The sequence below is a fragment of the Dermacentor variabilis genome, chromosome 10 (genome assembly GCF_050947875.1).
Source record: "Dermacentor variabilis isolate Ectoservices chromosome 10, ASM5094787v1, whole genome shotgun sequence".
Lineage (NCBI taxonomy): Eukaryota > Metazoa > Arthropoda > Arachnida > Ixodida > Ixodidae > Dermacentor > Dermacentor variabilis.
Genome location: NC_134577.1, coordinates 88346608 through 88366759, shown reverse-complemented (window position 1 = coordinate 88366759; position 20152 = coordinate 88346608). Strand labels below are relative to the sequence as shown.

Genomic DNA, 20152 nt, shown 5'->3' with positions numbered 1-20152 from the left:
ATCACGTGGCAACTTTATCGACCGATGCTTCTTGCGAGCTTAGCAGGCCCATCGTGCCAGCCTCGGCCGCCGATACCAAGATACAGAAAATGGTTGCGACGGACCTGTCTTCTGCGCAGGCTGAAGACCTTTACCAAGTATTATCGTCCTACCGAGATATTTTCGACTTCGACGATCGCCCTTTAGGCCAGACGCCACCGGTCAAGCATCGGATTCTTACTGGCGATGCTACTCCTATTCACCGACGACCGTATCGAGTTTGTGTCGGAAGGCCGAGTAATTCAAAGCGAAGTGAACAAAATGCTAGACAAAAACATCATTGAGCCTTCGTCGAGTCCCTGGGCGTCACCTGTAGTGTTGGTTAAGGAGGATAGCACGTGGCACTTCTGTGTAGACTACAGTCATCTGAACCACATTACTAAGAAGGGCGTCTACCCGCTCCCACCTATAGACGACGCCCTTGACTGCCCCCACGGTTCCAGCTATTTCTCTTCTATAGATCTTCGTTCTGGATACTGGCAGATTGCTGTTGACGATATGGACAGAGAAAAAACCGCGTTCATCACTCCTGATGGCCTATACCAATTTAAAGTAATGCCGTTTGGATTATGCAACGCCCCTGCCATCTTTTAACGTATGATGGACTCCTTGCTCCGAGGTTTCAAATGGTCCACATGCATCTGCTACCGCGACGACCGTCATTGTCTTCTCGCCCCCGTTCAACACTCACCTTGAGCGTCTAACAGCTATACTTGATTGTCTCGGCCTTGAAGAAGACAAGTCCACTTGTCGAAACGTTGGCTCCTGCATTCACCTTGTTCGCATTTTGCTCAGCTATACTTGATGTATTTCGAAAGGCGAAGCTGCAACTTAACTCGTCCAAATGTCGTTTCGGCCACCGCCAAATTACTGTTCTGGGCCACTTCATTGACGCTTCCTGAGTACAGCCTGATCCCGACAAAACTCGCGCTGTCCGAGACTTTCTGGTTCCGAAGACAGCCGCAGACGTTCGAAGCTTTGTAGGGCTATGCTCGTACTTTCGTCGTTTTGTTCAAGATTTTGCGGCAATTGCTAGACCCCTCACTAATATTTTGAAGAAAGGCGTGCAATTCTCGTGGGGTACTGCAGAAGCCGCCGCCTTCTCTCGTCTCGTCACTCTTCTCTCCTCACCACCTATCCTTGCCCACTTCGACCCTGGTGCCCCTACAGGCTTGCGTACAGATGCCAGCGGTCATGGCGTAGGTGCCGTCTTAGCCCAGCGTGGCCATGATCGCGTTATTGCTTATGCGAGCCGCCTCCTCACCCCATCGGAGCGGAATTATTCCATTAGGGAACGAGAATGCCTTGCTGTAGTCTGGGCGGTTGCGAAGTTCCGTCCTTACCTTTACGGTCGCCCTTTTTCCGTAGTCACTGACCATCATGCTCTCTGCTGGCTCTCATCACTAAGAGATCCTACAGGCCGGCTTGGTCGATGGGCTTTGAGGCTACAAGAATTTTCATATACCGTGGTCTACAAGTATGGCCGCCTGCACCAAGACGCTGACAGCTTGTCGCGTTACCCTGTTGACGACCCTTACTCCTCCAATATTACCAGTGCTGCTTGCGTATTCTCTGTGTCACAGCTGCTTAATTTCGCCGACGAGCAATGTCGTGACGCCTACATCAGAGCACTCATCGACCGTTTTGAACACTCTCCGGCCGACGCCACACTACGCCTCTTGGTGCTCCGCGACGGTACTCTGTACCGTCGTAACCTTCTTCCGGACGGCTCTGAGTTCCTACTTATCATACCTAAGCACCTCCGCTCAACCGTTCTACAAGAGCTTCACGGCGTATCTCGACGTATCTCGGCGTATCTCGAACCTATGACCGTGTACGTCGCCGTTTTTTCTAGCCGGGCCTTGCCCGTTCAGTACGACGTTACTTCGCCTCTTGTGAACTTTGCCAACGACGCAAGAAGCCTTCCCAGCTCCCCGCTGGTTACCTGCAGCCGCTCGACATCCCCGCCGAGCCCTTCCATCGTGTCGGCTTAGACCTTCTCGGGCCATTTCCGGAATCTACATCAGGAAACAAGTGGGTTGCAGTCGCGGTGGACTGCGCGACCCGCTATGCCGTAACCCGCGCTCTTCCGACCAGTTGCGCAACTGCTGTTGCGGACTTCCTCCTGCATGATATCATTTTGATTCATATAGCTCCGCGTCAATTGCTAACAGACCGTGGCCGTACGTTCTTAGCCAAAGTCATTGGCGACATCATGCGTGCCTGCTCAATAAAGCATAAATTTACCACTTCCTACCACCCTCAAACGAACGGCCTCACTGAGCGTTGGAACCGCACCTTTACAGACATGCTATCCAAATACGTTTCAGACAACCACCGTGACTGGGACCAGGCTCTATCTTACATTACCTTTGCGTACAACTCTTCCCGTCTCGAAACTGCTGGCTTTTCGCCTTTTTACCTCTTGTATGGCCGTGAACCGACGCTACCACTGGATACTGTGCTTCCGTCCACCACAGCTTCAACTAGCGCTTATGCCCGTGATGTCATCGCCCATGCTGACCATGCTCGCCAACTTGCGCGCGCTCGTCTACAAGTCTCTCAAGGCAAACAAAAGCAACGCTACGACCTCCGTCACCGTGATCTCCATTCTGTGCCCGGCACCCTCGTGTTGCTTTGATCACCATCGCGCAAAGTTGGCCTTGTGAAAAACTGCTTTCCTGCTACACAGGCCCATATCGCGTGCTCCGCCAAGTGACCGATGTCACCTATGAAATGTTCTAGCCACGCCCACTACGTCCTCCGCTGTGACAACCAGTGACATTGTCTACGTCGCCCGAGCGAAACCCTACAACTCTGCACGCGCTTTGGATATTTAACAGCACCGTGACGGCGCTTTTGCCGCCGGGGGGTAGTATTGCGATATCATCGAGCGATGCTCAAGGGACGAGCCGCCGCGAGAACGACGACGAAGTGGGTCTGTGCCCTTGGCGCGAGCGAGTGCCGGCCTGGCGCTCTAGCTCCAGTGTAAATAGCCTGTAAATGGCCTCTTTCATCTGTGTCTTTCCACACGTAACAATATGACACGCAGCGCACACAACCGGAGTTCCCAGATCTACTAGCGCCGGGGTATTGATGCAGCCGCGCGAAATAATTTTTGTGTATTACGTTAGCACAGCATAACGAGAGCCCGAACAGCGCTTCCACCCGAGTTATCGAAGCGTATCAGCTCGGAAACTGATTCTCGATACTTGCACGGGCCTTGGATATCAGCGCACAAAGCGATCTGTCATGCCGAGGGCTTGCGTTTATTAGATGGGGGCGAAATGCGAAAACACTCGTCTACGCAGACTTGGGTGCACGTTAAAAAATTCCAGGTGGTCCAAAAAGCCGGAGTCGCCCACTACTTCGTGCCTCATAAACAGATCGGGGTTTTGGCACGTAAAACACCCTAATATTTTTGCGTGAAATACACCAGTAGGCCTCTTGGGCTGTGGACTTGTACAAGGGGCAAGCACATGTAGCACGAAACTGGCTTGTGAAGAACCGATGCGTAAGTTATGCGTATACGAACAAGTTTACAGAATTACGATCGCGTTTGCGCAGGCACACACTGAGGAACAACAAAAGTCAAATAGGTTTCGGGCTTAACATCTCCCGAAGCTCTACTTTCTCTCACAGTGGACTCCGTCGTAGAGAGCTGCGGCTTTTGTATTATCGCCTGTGGTTCGTTACCACGCGCTAAAACCATGGTGTGCAAGCTTCACTGTCCTAATTCCATGCCGCACATGGTTTCGGGAATCACTCTTCTTGCGGCTGGTTTTCGATATGGCGATCATAAATCTTCAACTTTTTTGTAATACACAGGCGGCTCTCCGTGTCGCTGGTGTGGGCTGTCGTCGCTTCAGACAGCCTGTTCCTAGAATTCTGTAATATGCTACAAAGGGACGCTATGTACGCCTGCATACGCACATGGTGTACGTACTGCGCCTGAAAAAGCAATAATACGTTCAACACGGCATTAAAAACTGGCGTAGTAACCAGCGCTATAACGGCGACAAGAGTGATCCACACTGCTCTGCTCTTGTGTCGTCATATGGCAATCCTGAAGCGCTGTTTTTTTTTTTCTGTCTCTCACTGTGAGCATTTTGTGCGCTGCTTCCCTTATACGCAACGAATAGGCTTGCACAAAGAATCGACGCTATGGTTAGTCTTGAAAACTACTCGACATTTTTCTTTTTTTTTTTTGCGGCAAGTGCGTTACTGGAATAATGGTGCAGGCGAAGACATCTTGAAGGTTTATACGGAACAATAGCTGACGTTCTTTCTTCAGGCAAAGTCTGTCTTTCTGAAGACAAGGCATCATTAGCCATTTAAACAGTTGAGTCTGCCGAGTCCTACCTGTTCAATGGCTGTATAGTTGGCGCTATGCATCAAAGCTTCCACGCCAGTTCCGCTGTGCTGCGTATGCGGTGTAAGACAGTTTTAGAATAGCGTTTGTCGCCTTACGTACGTTAAACGTAATCACCTTTACGGGACGTTACGTTGCGTGCCCTTTCAAGTCATTTAGTTTACGTAATCACAAACGTAACGAAAACGTTATAAAACAGGGCTAACATAGCGCCGTCTGGTGCCTCCTGCCAAACGTATCCGAGCCAAGACGGTCCATTAGCAAGCATCCTGTTGTTGCTATTTGGATGCGTCTTGTTAGGCGTGCGGGCGCCAGAATCGCCGAACGATCTCAGAAAATGGACGTGCTATGCGCTCATAACTAACCTTTCAGGTGAGTTTAGAGAGAGCGAAAGCTCATTACAATAGTTACTGGCGATCGACGCGAGTGAGAGCGTAGCCATCACGAGAATTCACGCTGAAGCGGGAGCCATGGGTGCCGCCATGTTGGACAACGCCATTTCTTCGCGTCCGTGAACATTACGGAAGTTAAACTCGCCAAATGACACACGTTATCATAGCGCGCGTAAACCGCAGAAACCCAGTAACGTTCCGAGCATGCGCAGTGAGGACGACGCTATTTACGTACGTAATGCTTTTACGTTCGGTTGAAAACGCCAAACTAAAACTGTCTAATAACTGAAGCTACCGTAGCTCGTAGGTAGAAAAAATGCTTTCTAGCCACTGTGCTAAGCCAGTTGCACCGTGCTCATATATATATATATATATATATATATATATATATATATATATATATATATATATATATATATATATATATATATATATAAGACGTCCAGAAAAAAGAAGCAAGGGAGATGGCGAAACTTCCAACGAAAGCGGACTGCGGCATAAATTTTTTCGAGTTCAGAACATCATTCTTAACCAGATACACGTCTGTGCAAGCGCTGGAGAAATATGCGGATCCGACGCGCTGTGGAAATCGACGTAAGCCAAGAATTCTGTACTGTTTCCTTTGATTGACGATAATTAGCGGTAACGCTCCCGGGGAGTGTTTCATTTATTCTGCGTTTAGCACAATGCGAGAGTGGCGAGTTGATGGTAAATGTTACCTTGCGTGTGCCCCTGCTGTTTGTCGTCGTAGTACACAGAACACGGTGAGATGTTTGCTTGAGGCGTTGTTGCGCACCATTGTTCGAAATCTCCGAGTAGGTTAGTATTGTCATTGCCTCACACGGCTCATCGCATAGGGGCAGTGCTGTTAAACTTTGCTTCAATTATGAGACTGTACGTGCCGGAACCACAGTCGGATTACGAGGCACGTCATAGGTTCAGTCTACTTATTAATTTTGACCCCCTGGAGTTCCTTAACCAGCGCCTGAACCTAAGTAGACGAGCGTTTTTGAATTTCATCCCCGTGGAAATGTGGCTGCCGCGGTCGGGATCGAATCCGCCATTTTGTCTTGTGACTGGCGCAGCATGGCCTTAGTTGCCTTTGTGCCACTAAACCCAAACTAACTAACTAACTAACTAACTTCCAGCAATGCCGTAGCCGCAAAGCTACCAACGCGGGCACAGAAGGGTTCAATTGAAGTGAGACGCCTGGAATCTACGGTGCTATACGATGTCGTCTAGACGCTACGGTGCTTTAGTGCTGCCTTCAGTCTGCGCGCCGTACCTCAGTTGTCCGCTTAACAAAGTTGGGTGGTGTTTATTTTTCAGATATAGCAGAAATGTACCGTGCCGCACCTTCAACTTGAACTTATTCAGTTTGTCCGCAACCGCTGTCGTGTCTTAGTAGTAGATAGGGTGCCTTGGAGGCGCGCCCAGCGACGCACCTTAGTAGCGTTTGCTCGCCTTCTCACGTCGCCTTTTCCCTCTCCCGCCCTCCCCACATACATGCGAGTTGCGAGCGAAGAGCGCCAAGAGTTTCTTGGCTGCGTCCCATTCTACCTATTCTCCGCCTCCGCTCCCCCTACTCTCTGCCATTCTATACACATCCCCTCTTGACGGTCGCACGTTTGTAGAAAGGTAAGCGATCCAGTTCCCGCAATGCGTTGGCGGGAGTTCACGAATAATTACAGCTGTCAAGAGAGTATTGCGGCGACGCGCAGGGAGCTCAAGAGGGCCTTGTCGCATTCGACGCGGTGCAAAGGTCCAAAGGAGCTTCTCACGTCGCCTATCCTCTCTGCCACGTTCACGCCATCTCTATTGGCGGCGAGGAGTTACGGAGTCGCAATCTATCGGAAGCGCCTCGCTGGCGTAGTATGAGGGATCACGGGGCGCGCTCCTCATAGGTTTTGCTGTCAGCGCTCACTGAAAACACCACGCACGAGCTCTTCCGGATATTTCTGTACGTACTTTCGAAACGAGAGAAGTTTTTTACTCTCTAAATAATAATCTTAGACAAACTGAAAGTACAGAATCGTTTACAGACGCTATCTCTTTACCGATTACGTACAGTGAACGCCACTGCGCGCGGTCGCCGCGATAGTCTCCCGAACCTCCTCGTTGCGTGAAAGGTAGGTAAACGCTGAGAGCAAACTATGTGAAATACGTTCTTATAGTGTTTGTATAACTAAATGGAGCGTAATAGAATGAAGCCTCAATGCAGTGGTCACACAGATTGTCAGCGCTCACTGAAAACACCACGCACGAGCTCTTCCGGATATTTCTGTACGTACTTTCGAAACGAGAGAAGTTTTTTACTCTCTAAATAATAATCTTGGACAAACTGAAAGTACAGAATCGTTTACAGACGCTATCTCTTATCTATAGAGTCTCCCGAACCTCCTCCTTGCGTGAAAGGTAGGTGAACGCTGAGAGTAAACTATGTGAAATACGTTCTTATAGTGTTTGTATAACTAAATGGAGCGTAATAGAATGAAGCCTATATGCAGCGGTCGCACAGATTCGCAGCGACCGACTGCGCGTCTGCATGCTTGTCCGCGCACTGTTTCGCTTTGGCCGCGTGCGCGTTTTCGCACCGTGTCATGAGCTTTAGGCCGCAGAATACGAGCATTTGACAGTATACAAGCAACCATTGTTGCGTGGGCGCTATCAGAGCTGTTCAAAAATAATTTCATTGTAGAGACTTTGACGCCTACGGGACTGTGATGTGCCGTCGCGACGATTCAATCTTTTTTTTTTCTAAATTCATGGACGTTTCAATATTATTTCTCGAGTTGCGTTGCACTCCATGTTTATCGGTGTTCTCGGCGTGCGATTTCGCACTGCTGCTTTTTTGTAATCCAGTGCATTATTTCGTAGCACAAACATTACCATATGCCATGCTTTTTTTAATGTGCTTTTTACCGCTCCCTTTCCACTCCAGTGAACTTGCCAATATCTATAGCATCGACAAGTTCATAGACCAAACCGTCATGACATTAGTCGGGCAGCGGACTCGAGCGAGCGTCTCAGTGCGCGTTTTCCGAACATCGCAGACCCGGCGCCGTAGCAGAAATCTTCCTCGCGTCTGTGCTTGCTGCATACTCGAGTTGTAGCCGACGACTGTTTGTCGGTTTTACGTTTCGCGAGCCAAGCTTCACGCAGCTTGTCCTGCGGCTACGTGTGAATAAGGCTGACACCGGGCTCCGTTGCGCACGTCCGGCACTGCGGCACCGAGCAGTAGTCTACCATGTCGCGCGCCTTCAAAGGCAGCCACTACCTATTGTAGTGCTTTCAAGCGTCGTAAAGGAGACACTCGAAGCGGGAAAAGCGTACGAGGGAATTTAAAACTCTCGTTTTCAGCTCGCTTCGGCGCTCCCGAAGCAGCCGACGCGGCCGCTATGTCCACGTGATCCCTAATAGGACGTCACGCCGACGGTGGCGCCAGCTTTTCCAGTGGTGGAGCTCGAGGCCAATGCACACTCTGCACAAGCCCCACACGGGGTTTGCGAAACATCAGGGGCAGCAGTGAAAAGGTCACAGGAAGAGGCTAATAAAGCCATGGCTTTAAAATACAAAAGCAAGAGCACCGTCACGTTGCGAGTTTTGTGCACCACATGCGCGGACATACAATTTTGGATACTTGCAACTATGAGCTCCCTTATGCTTGAATGATACGTCGATGTGTATCCTGCTTGAATGATTAGTACCATAGTGAACCCAAACGTGCTTTTCCACAGCATAAAGGTATCATTGAAGACGAGCTAGATGCCGATCTTCTTGAAGTGGTAAGCACCAATGTAAAGGCATCTTTCTTTTTTTTTCGCTTCTTGCGGTGCTCGCATCTGTCCTGACGGTCGGGCATCTACGTGTTAGACAGTACGCTCCTGCACTCCCCCCCCCCCCCCTCGACCTACCGCGCGCGCAACATGCATGCTCGGTTAACTGCTCAAGTATAACGAGAAACACAGACAGTCCCACGTGTATAGGAGCCCTCTCTGTAATGCCTGCAGCGTGTCTTAGTTAGGAAAACAAGCAATGCATCTGACAATGAGGAGCTGGGAAAGAAGTACGCGTCCACATGTGAGCGCGTGAATACTTTTATGCCTTGTCATCGGCAAACGTAATTTGACACGTATACCGTATTTTCGCGTTTCTAAGCACCCTACCTCTATTTTCGCAAAAATTTGGGAAAAAAGTTTGCATGCGAATCTAAGCACCCCCTATTTGTTAGGAAGAGCGCGTACCCAAGGCCTCCAAGCGCGCTTGCTCACCCTGTCATCGAGCCGGAGCCGCCGGAGTCCCGAGGTGGCATAGCGTCCGCGGCGCGAGTACGCCGTACAGCCGGACTCGCGCCGTTTATGTTATTTCTCGCACCTTTCTCGTCTCGTCGTGATGTCGCACTGAAAAGAGGAAGCCGGGGCGGGGGGGGGGGGGGATCATTCTAGATTTTTCGAATCTAAGCACCCCCGCTCACTTTCGGCATCGCGATCGTGAAAAAAAAGGGGGGTGCTTAGAATCGAGTAAATACGGTAGCTGTCTACCAACAATAATTCACGAGCGGTTACAGTAGGAGGCGGGTAGCAGGCGGAATCACAGCTTTACGTTCCGAGCCTGGTATAGTATTTGGGACCTTTTCGCTTAAAGAAGTTTGTGCACGATAAAAAAAGGGGGCCATTCTTTATCAATACTCTAGCTAAAAAAGGTGACGTCACCACAGTAACGTGAACTCATTGCGAGACTTCACTGTCACGCAGACACTAATAATTTTATCTGGCACTGCTCTACTTTTGAAACCAAGAGAATGGACGTACAAGCATCACAAAGCACAAACTAATCATTTAGCATTGCTTAAACATTTTAACGAGCAGCTTTTATTGGACAAACGTGAATCCAGACTGGCCTGCTCATGGTGATTCAGGGAGTCTGGTCAACCGCTATCCTGACCGGCCATGAGAATAAACGCAACTGATACCTCGTCCAACTTTTTATAGGAGCCTTTACCAAGACGGCATCATGGGATTGCACGATCTGCAATGTTACAGCGCTTCTACCTCTCCCCACAGAAGACATATGCCTCCCCCTTTATTATTATAAAAAGTTTCATTCGTTCATTCATTCAGTCACTCACTTTTCTTCTACAGAGGGCTACTCCCCAATACAAACGTTAAGGGCTACTTACCCCAATATCGTGTCCGCATGTAGAAAAAAAATTCCAAAGATAGTGCAATGCCGCCCACGGCGGAGGTGCAGTTCGCCATTAAGGAAATCACATAACATCTTGGCTGGTTATCTTTCTTCATAGAATGGAAGAGCACTGATTTTCTTTCTTTCGTTTTCTTCTTTCTATCTATCTTTCTTTCTTTATGCGTTTTATCGCTCTCTTTCCACAGGAAACGGGAACATGGCTAAGCTACCTGTATATCGGCCGCACCCCTTTGCTACTGCTCAACGTCACCGCTCGGGAAATTGACGCGTCGGACGGTAGCTACGAGAACCTGTTGATCTCCGCCCACCGCGACAACCAACCAAGTGATGTCTTCGTGCAAAACATCCAGGCATGAATGAAAACTCAGTTTCATTGTAACATTGTGTTATAATAGACGCATACATTGTAGACGTGTTGACGACCTCCGGTGTATTGTAACGGTTTGAATTGACTGTAGTACCCACCGTGGTTGCTCAGTGGCTATGGCGTTGGGCTGCTACGAGGTCGTAGGATCGAATCCCGGCCACGACGGCCACATTTCGATGGGGGCGAAATGTGAAAACACCCGTGTACTTAGATTTAGGTGCACGTTAGAGAACCCCAGGTGGTCAAAATTTCCGGAGTCCTCCACCACGACGTGCCTCATAATCAGAAAGTGGTTTTGGCACGTAAAACCCCATAATTTAAGTTGACTGTAGTATTTTGCTGCCATCTTGTTCGCGAGTATGAGTTATCGAGTGTGGCATGTTCATGTTTGCCTATGCGCGCTGACACCGTGCTTATTTAGTTAGTAAGCGAACGTTTCCAAGGTTATAACGGTGATAAAACTACTATCCCTACTTCCATTGCTGTCTTCTAATTTGCTATCGAAATCGATGCTTCGCCTTTCGGGGACCTTTTTATTCAAGAGCTCCAAGAGGGGGGGGGGGGGGGCTATAAAGGAGACTAACGGCTTATTGTTTGTAGTCGCCTTGAGTAGTTAAACTCTTTCTAAGTGCATTTAGTGAGCTAATTATTTACAATTAATTATTCAAATTGTATAATATTTGATTTAGGGGACCACTTATATTCAAAAAGTTGCAGATCGTGCTGAGAAAGGCTTAATAATGTTCTTTCCATGACATTATGTCCTATGCGTTTTAGTTTTCTTCCTTGCTGTGAAGAAAACACCCGAGATATTAAAAAAATGTCATTGCAGCGCGTTCCATCGAGTTTCGAAAAAGAAAAGCGGGCTCGCAAATTGAGGGAGAAAGAACCCGATCGCACCGCTTACGAGCCTGCCATCGCTGTGAAGATCCAATTCCACAACAACAATAAGCCAAAAGCCGCCGCTGAACGCGTATGCAAACACACTCGTCGGCTTTCGACATGGCCATGCGGACTTCTTTCTATTGAAACGCTATTGAGAGCGCTGCTATGCAGACATGTATGTGCGCGTTGACACCCGCCGTGGTTGCTCAGTGGCTATGGTGTTGGGCTGCTGAGCACGAGGTCGCGGGATCGAATCCCGGCCACGGCGGCCGCATTTCGATGGGGGCGAAATGCAAAAACATCCGTGTGCTTAGATTTAGGTGCACGTTAAAGAACCCCAGGTGGTCAAAATTTCCGGAGTCCTTCACTACGGCGTGCCTCGTAATCAGTAAGTGGTTTTGGCACGTAAAACCCCAAATATTATTATTATTATGTGCGCGTTGACGTCACTTCTATCATATTTTGCTGACTTTCTTCAGAGCTCGGGAGGGAAAAAACACGCTGAACGTAGAGTCGAAGAAATATGATTATTAAAGGTGCAGGTATTTCTGAGCGTGCTCTACTTTTTGCATGCGAGTTGTCACTAAAATGAATCTTTCCTATCTTGCATAATTATCCTTGAGTAATTAATCAATTGCACTTTAACAAATGTCTCAACAAATCAAGATGACTGCGAGCAATATATCATTGATCTCATTCATCTAACGTGCTCCAGTCCATTTTTCAAGTTTGATTCTCCTTACGCTAATTACTATCAAAGAAATAAACAGGAAACGCCGGCTAGAAAAAGCCGTATAGTAAGATATTTGTAATGTATCATTAAAAGACGTTAAACTAATTGGCGCGGATAAGTAAACAAAATAACGAACCTTACCGCTCTCATTTCTTTAAGTATGCATGTAGTTCCCCTATTTTTGTTCCTTTTCTGTGTAGTTGCATGCGCAGCGGGCTGCTAATTAGATGTTGCATAAAATCGCGGTATTTATAAATAAATAAGCAAATAAATAAATTGTCACGCTGGCGTACCTGTCTTAGACCGCAGTGGATAACTATAATGCAGCTGTACTTAATGGTAACCTTGTGTCTGCATATACCTAGTCGGAAAATAGCCCGCGATATACTTCTGGTGCAAATCATAACGGCATTTGAAGTACTGAAACGGATTGCTCCCGATGCATTGCACTCTCTTTTGCGTACCTCGGTGCATAATCTCCACGGGACCTGTTTGCTCATGCCGTAAATTTATAAGCATCCGTCCGTGCGGTAATTATCAATCCAGTTTAGTACAGGCCGCGGTTGTAGATCGCCACCTGTCACACGGTGTTCATTTGACGTTAAACACACATTACACATTCTTTTTTTTTATTTCGTGCGCGAAACAGTTTATAATAGTGACCGGAAACCGACTGCGCGGTGGAGACACCGTTTGCCGTCTTCTTCCCTGAGTCACAAGAAACGGTTTGTCGCGACATGCAGGCGCTGCTGCTGTCTTCGTCGCAGCTCCTTGGCCAGGCGGCGAACGGCCGAGTCTGTTTCAAGCATGTAACCATCGACTTCCCTAAGATACGTGGCCGAGAAGAAGCAGCGCCCGACGTTTAAAGTTCGAACTATTTCGTCAACCAGCGACGTTCCGCATTGACAACACTGCATCAGCTGTCCAACGGCCACTGAACATTCGAGAAGTCGAAGGACCGCCGTCATCGCGGCGACTTCGTTCGCATTGTGCCAACTTCCCCAGTGAGCCCAACTGGTCGGCCGTGCAGAACTTGACAGTGCGCAGGTACGCCAGTTTTCGCTTAGAAACATGTCCGGCAATTCGGGACACTCTCTTCTCGAACTTCACGGCAAAGCACAAGTGCAACTCACTGGGAAATTTTTTTTTTAATTATGTTTCAAAATATGAATTGAGGATCAGAAAGTTTCAACCGATTACAACGAGACGGTAGTCCGTTCTAACAACATATGCGCTTATGGCCCTTACAGTCGGAACATTGGTGGTGCGTTCAAGCGGTGCTTTCGTCAGGGATGGGCGGTGAAATCGCACGAAAGTATCAATTCGTGTTGCACCCTCCTGGCAAAGGGCGCATTGACTTCAAGAAGCGCAAAATTTAAACCTTAAATCGATTTGTTATAGCTGGCGTCCGAACGGTAATGGTAGAGTTGTGTTTTGTGCAGTCTGTTTACACGCTTTGGTTTCTGATAGGCACTGGAGATGGCAGAGAGAGATTATGCGTGTGCACGTATTGAAGGTGCCTGTGTGTGGTTGTGCGTGGGTGCACTTGTAACTGTGCGACGTGCCTGTGCCTCCGTAATTGCGTTTGCATGCGCGCAAGTGCGTGAAAATGCGTGTATGCGTCTGTGAGCATTCGCGGCGTGTGTGCATGCGCGTGTGCGTGTGCGAATGTGTGTTCGTATGTGTGTGTTTCAGCATGCGTGCATGCAAATAAATCTGTGCCTGATTGTGTGCGCATGGATATCTCCGCATGCGTATACAGTGTGTGTGCGGGCGTGCGAGGGAGAGACAGAATTCGTGTGTGTGTGTGTGTGTGTGTGTGTGTGTGTGTGTGTGTGTGTGTGTGTGTGTGTGTGTGTGTGTGTGTGTGTGTGTGTGTGTGTGTGTGTGTGTGTGTGTGTGTGTGTGTGTGTGTGTGTGTGTGTGTGTGTGTGTGTGTGAGAGAGAGAGAGAGAGAGAGAGAGAACGCGCTTACGAGGGGGAGAGTGTGTGTGAGGGGGAAAGAGGCTGTTGTGTATGTGGCTGTATGTGTTCGTGGGTGTGAGCGAAGATTTTCCTGCTCCCGCCTACTCTATGAAACAAACGCGATGTTGAACTCATTTAACCCATATTTAAATACACGAGACAAGAGCGAATAGCACTGCATTTCTTGCATTATCTCTTCCTGAAAGCGAAACCGACAAAAGAAAGCGCCTGTGACGTTAGTATTGCCACCCTTGATCAGCGTGGCCCCGTGAGAAGCTGTTAAGTGGTTCACCTTGGTTTTCTTGCTTCCGTCGGCGGCAGCGCAATGTCTTCACGGCAATGACACGCTAAGTCACACCATTATTGAATCGTGCATCGTTTCTGTGACCAAGCAAGCTTCCGGTAGCGCGTGTTCACTGCTGCCTTGACATTTCAACTTTAAACGGCTTGCCTTCGGAAAAACAATGTGAATAAAAATCGAGAGTTGTCTGACCACAGGCAACATGCTCGCCATTGATGGCAATATTGCAAAGGACTGGGAGCGGTCAGGTCGTTACCGACGATCTTTTTCCGCTTCTGTTACGCTTTCAGAGAGCGCTTAATTGCAAAATATTTGTTCTTAGCTCTTACAGGAGCATGTTTAGTAAACATATATTCGCTCAGCTACACAATCTTGAAGACGGGTTCCAAACTACTCATTTTCTTTAGCCACCCAAGGTCAACTATTTAAAACCTCGTTAACTGCCCACAAAACTGTTCAACTTGCTCCGTATTCGGAGGTTACCATCTCAACACTCAAATGATAGCAACAATGTGAGAAAGATTTACATTGGTCGATTTCCTAAAATTTGGAGCCGTTAAGAAACACCGCCGGTATATTGAAGGTGCAGTGCGCTTCTAATAAAGCAGGTTGGTATGCTTTGTACAGGTTTTCTTCACACAATTCGTGTTCATGAAATCCGCCTTTGTTGCTTATTGGCTATGGTGCTGCGCTGCTGAGCATTAGGTCGGAGGATCGTACCCCGGCTACGGCGGCCGTATTTTCGATCGGGGAAAAATGCGAAAGCACTCCTGTATTTATATTTAGGTGCACGTTAAAGAACCTCAGTTGGTCACAATTTCTGGAGTCCTCCGCTACGGGACCGCCATAATAAGATCGTGACTTCGTCACGTAAAACTCCATATTTGTTTAAGTTCATCAACTTAGAACGCATGTTCCCAAATGTGCACTTCTGCTTTTTCAATGGACTCCTAACATTCTACAAGAAACACCTCAGCGCTACGGTACATCACACAAGGTGCGCGGGAACATTGTCTGCGCTTCCAATTATATTTCCGAGCGTTGGTGGAATCAGGCCTGGTTTCGTAGCGTTATTAGGAATGAAAGGAACACACATAGTGGCCCTGGGCCACTGGGTCGGCGTAAGAGGGCAGGGCAGGGCAAGGCCGGCTTGAAATGGCAGAAATATAGGCGAATAATACTATTCGCCTATAGAACAGCGGCCTAGGGGAAAGAACTGGATAATTGTTCGTTTGTTTTTTCAGTAATTCCTAACAGATGGGGTAGTACTGACCCGATTAGATTTGGGTTGGGAAGGAAAAATACGGAAATTTTTAGGGTCAGCGCTTTGCGCCGAACGGATTGATTGTCTAAGGTTAATTACAATAAATTATTCGGTTTTTACGAGCAAACACCGCAATATGATTATGAGGCACGTCGTAGTGGACGCTCCCAATTAATTTTGACCACCTGGGGGTTCTTTAAACTTTCATACAATGCACAGTACACGAGCGTTCTTGCATTTCGCCCCCATCGAAACGCGGCCGCCCTGACGGCATACAATCCCACGCTCTCGGGCGTAACACCGCAACGCCAAAATCACTGCGTAGGGGCGGCTAGAACTGGGAGGTGTGAAAACCGGCCTCTCCAAGCTTGTTGGGATGCACGATCCCTTCGCAGTGGCACTGTCATCGGGCATGCAAAGCGACTGGAAAACAGGGAATTAGGGTTTGATTAACCTACGTGCGTTATAGACGAATGGCGCAAAAGGAGGTCCCCGGACTCGTGTGTGCGAACGACATTCTGGTACTAGCGGATAATTCAAGAGATTCACGGACACTTGTGAATATTTGTGGCAATGCAGCGACAAATATAGGTGTTAAGTGTAGCACACAGAAATCGGGAGTTATGATCTTGAATGAAAAGACCAGTAATTACGTGCTGTCAATTCAACAGCGAGTCATACCCGTAGTCAAACAATGTAAATACCTGTGCGTATATATGAATAAAGAAAACACTTTCTCAAGCACCCACCAAGAAATTAAGGAGAAGCGGAATGTAGCAGTAACAAAATATGGAGCACTTTGGGTCCACAATAAATATTTGGGGGTGCGTGTAATCTGGAAAGGATTAATGATGCCAGCGCTAACAATCGTAAATGCCATTCTATGCATGGAATCAGATATCTTGTCGGGGTTAGAAAATAACCAAAGATCAGTAGGCCGGTTCGGTTTGAGAGCCCACGGTAAAACCACAAATAAGGCAGTGCAGGGTGACATGGTGACTTCCTCATAGGGCTCCACCCTACGAGGAAGTCACCCCACCTCATTATCACAGAGCACTGTCAGTTCAGGGCCCCAATATATCGCGCCATTCCGGGTGCGCGCTGGATGAACTGTCGCTGCTCTTGCGGGTCTAAGGTAGTCAGCGCAGTTTACCCAGTAGCAAATACCCGTCCACGGTCTGGAATCGCACATCTAGATGCAACAGTGGCATCAATGAAGGGATTTAAAATATAGGTGTATACCATCACCACTTTACTAACATGAACATTTATTCGTTCCTGCTATGTTCTTTGTCGCCACAATCATCACTTCGTCTCAGACGTAATCACGCTGACCTGTTTCCATTTACTTGGTATCTGCACTTGCGCCAAACCAGACAATTTCACAGTTTTTCAATTTCCGCGTGATTTCTCGTTGCTGCCTGCCATGGCCCACACTCGACAATGCATGGAGTACAAAGTCTGTCTCACAATGACACTTGTTTTGTTGATCTCAATATTTTTCCATAGTCGATGTCATTGATTTGTATCGAGCTTTCCCCCATTATTATGCCTTATTGACTTTCCCAACTTCCACAGGTATTTCTCCGTCCTTCTGTTGTGAATTTACCTTGCGTTCTATCGAATGGCTGTCATTTCTTATACTTGTCCTCTTTTAACGAATGTGTCTTCTATTGTGCTGTAACGCCACAATTTTTCCTTGTAAATTAGTTTGTCTTGTGTTGTTTCTTAGTTTTTACTTAGTCTCGCCCATTCCAGCACCAACAGATGACCAGTGCGAAGCCCAGAAGGCAAGCCCAAGACCTCGGGAACAGCTACGGCTGGTGCACAGCGCTAGGCTTTCAGCACGGGGCCACGGCTACCTGGAATCGGGTGGCCACCCACTTTCGGTCATCAGTGGCTTGGTCTCCGCAATAAAGTTTATTCATTCGCTCACTCTTGTAGTTGTCCCATTTTTTCATTGCTGCATCCATGTGCCGGAACTGAGACCTTAGGATTGCTCCTGGACAAGGTAAATGAACAATTGATTCATTGATAGAAACGATTGATTGATTATAAGAGGCTACTTTTCTAGCCGTACACATTTTCTGGGTTATAACTACTGCCATGTTGGAGAAGACAGACGCAGAATAAGATTACGATTCTCATAAGCATCCAATTTATCGTCCATCCCAGATTGCGTGTGCGTGCCCTGGTAAATGCGCATGACGACGATCACTTTTAAGCTTCCTCTGTAGTTTCTCTCACAGTAGACCGTCAACTAAGCCAAATTATGCATGTTAAGCTATCTCCCGGCGCCTCCGCCCTAGTCTTTGGTCGCAAGAATGCTTGTTGTGCTATGTTGAGTTTTCTACCCGAAACAGCTGTTGCAATCTTAATTTCACATGGCCAGTTCCATAGCTGGGCGATAACATGGACTGTAGGAATGAATGTTCGGTTCTCACTGTACATCAAAGGAGATGTACGGTCCACGTTAAGCTAGACTCGGGCAGAGAGGTTCAAATTCTATCTACTTCAAAAGCTTTCACGCAAATGTCTTGTATTTCTCATTCTTTGTCCATTCATTGCTTAGACCACGCTCAACTTCTGAATTACATATGCTTCCTTTTCCATCATGTCGTCTATCTTCTTTTTTTCTATTTTCTTAGCATTTTGAACTTGTCCCGCAGTGGGCAGTACATGCCATAATCGGGACCATCATCTTTTGTACACACAACCATTCTGATCTTGTACCTGTTTTTTGACTGAATTCATAGCCTTAATTCTAGCTTTACGTAAATTACATCAAATGACTACAGCAGCTGTTATTCTTACTGACTCACTATATGTGTGCAATTCCCTTAGCGCTACTAGTTTTTCGCCCGTGCTAGAACTATTTCACTTGCCAGTTCCTACTTATGTGCAATCTGTTCATTTTATTTGGAGTCATAATTAAAGGTTTGTTTTTTAATGAAGCAGCCCATTCACTGGCAGAGACATCACGTTTCAATTCCTCTGCCAGTGACAGCACATATAACGATGGCTAGATTTCGGATGCGATCAGTCATGCAATCCTTATCAAACCACGTTCTTACTGCTCCTCCAAATGCCCCTGGTATTTCCGTGGCCTAGTGAACCCTGTAACACAAAGATGCTTGAGGACTCTCTCTCAAAAAATTACGTTGCCGCATTCCTTCCCCGAGTTTCTACTTGGACAGATTGGGTTTGGTTCTTCTCCTTTCTGCTCTTTTTGTAATGAGGAAGAGACGATCCATCACTGCGTTCTATCTTGTCGCCACTTTACTGCGGCAAGAAAAAGAACATTGGAAATACCTTTCGAGGACTTGGCCTGGACTTAGAGAACCGCTTTTTTTTTCAGGCCTCCACTTTGGGATTCAGACACAAGGACGCTTCCTCCGCTGTACAAAATGTTCTTAAAAAATCTTACAGGTCCACTAAACTTTATCTTTTCCTTTTTGTATACTTTTAACTTAATTATTATTCATTCTATCTCACCTTACTGATTATATTTTAACAGATAATTCTACGCTATACGGCACTAAGTTCATAAAAGTTCGGAAATTTATTCCTTGTAAATTACAATAATTCATCCATTTCTTGGCCGAACCCCCATAGTGGGAAGGAGCCACATACGTGACAGGAAACAACACCCATTCTATTCTAATTACCACCAACACCCAATACAGCTGGACTCCGACAGCGACAACTCTAACAGTCAATAAAAACAAAAGTTTCTCGTCTGCCGTTATACGCCATCCCATCTACCCGATTATTTCTTGAAAAATTTGTTTTTAAATTGGTTCATGTTGAAGAACTCGAATATGCATGCACTATCCTGTTTTTCTTTTTTCTCTTTGTTCCTTCTACTGACGTTTCTCTCCGTCTCTCTTGCATTTTCTTTTTCTCAATAATATTTCTTACACATTGATCACAGAGCATTGTCAGAACAAAGCATTTGGGAATGCAGATTTCATAAGCCTTCGCAACCGAACTCAACGAAAGCGCTAAGTACTGCAATTTTGAAGCTCAACGCACACTGCACAAACTACTTTGGCTGAATTGGTGACCCTGCGCGGTGATCGTAACCGGCCCTTGTCCGGAAGAGGGCAAGAGCCAGCGGAGCCCTGGACTAAGGGCCCCGACCATTAGCTGTTTTTTTTATTATTATTTTAATAAAGTTTATCTATCTATCTATCTATCTATCTATCTATCTATCTATCTATCTATCTATCTATCTATCCCGTTCCTGTGTTGTCTCTCTTTCCATTTTCTTAACTTTCGATGTCACCTCCTCCGCTCCTTCTGCAGGGTAGAAAACCAGATTTTCTATTCTCGTTAACCTCCCCGACTCTCTCATTATTACGCCTCTCTCTCTCTCTCTCGCCTTACATGTCCTCTGGCGCCCAAAGTTTCGCATTCCCCGTAAGTGGGTACTTTCCACCAGTACATGTGCATCATCATCACCATCATTGGGGTTTCCTCCCCCCCCCCCCCCACAGAAGCTTGGGCCACTGTGGTGCACAGGAACAGACAGCAAAACCAAGACTACGTTCTTCTCGAATCATGAGATCCGAACTGCTGTCCCCCGTCCAGCGCAGCGAGGCCAGCATGGTCGCGTCGGTGGTCCGG

At 47.4% G+C, this 20152-nt stretch overlaps 1 long non-coding RNA gene across 5 annotated transcripts in view; it reads left to right on the top strand.

The window, feature by feature from the left end:
* Nucleotides 1-17458, top strand: part of LOC142560793 (uncharacterized) — a 68202-nt gene extending 50744 nt beyond the window's left edge. For all 5 annotated transcript variants that reach the window (XR_012823430.1, XR_012823432.1, XR_012823429.1 and 2 more), the window contains 3 exons: nucleotides 10194-10358; nucleotides 12737-13040; nucleotides 17282-17458. This is a non-coding gene — a long non-coding RNA (uncharacterized LOC142560793). The remainder of the gene's footprint in view (nucleotides 1-10193; nucleotides 10359-12736; nucleotides 13041-17281) is intronic.
* The last annotated feature ends 2694 nt before the right edge of the window (nucleotides 17459-20152 follow it).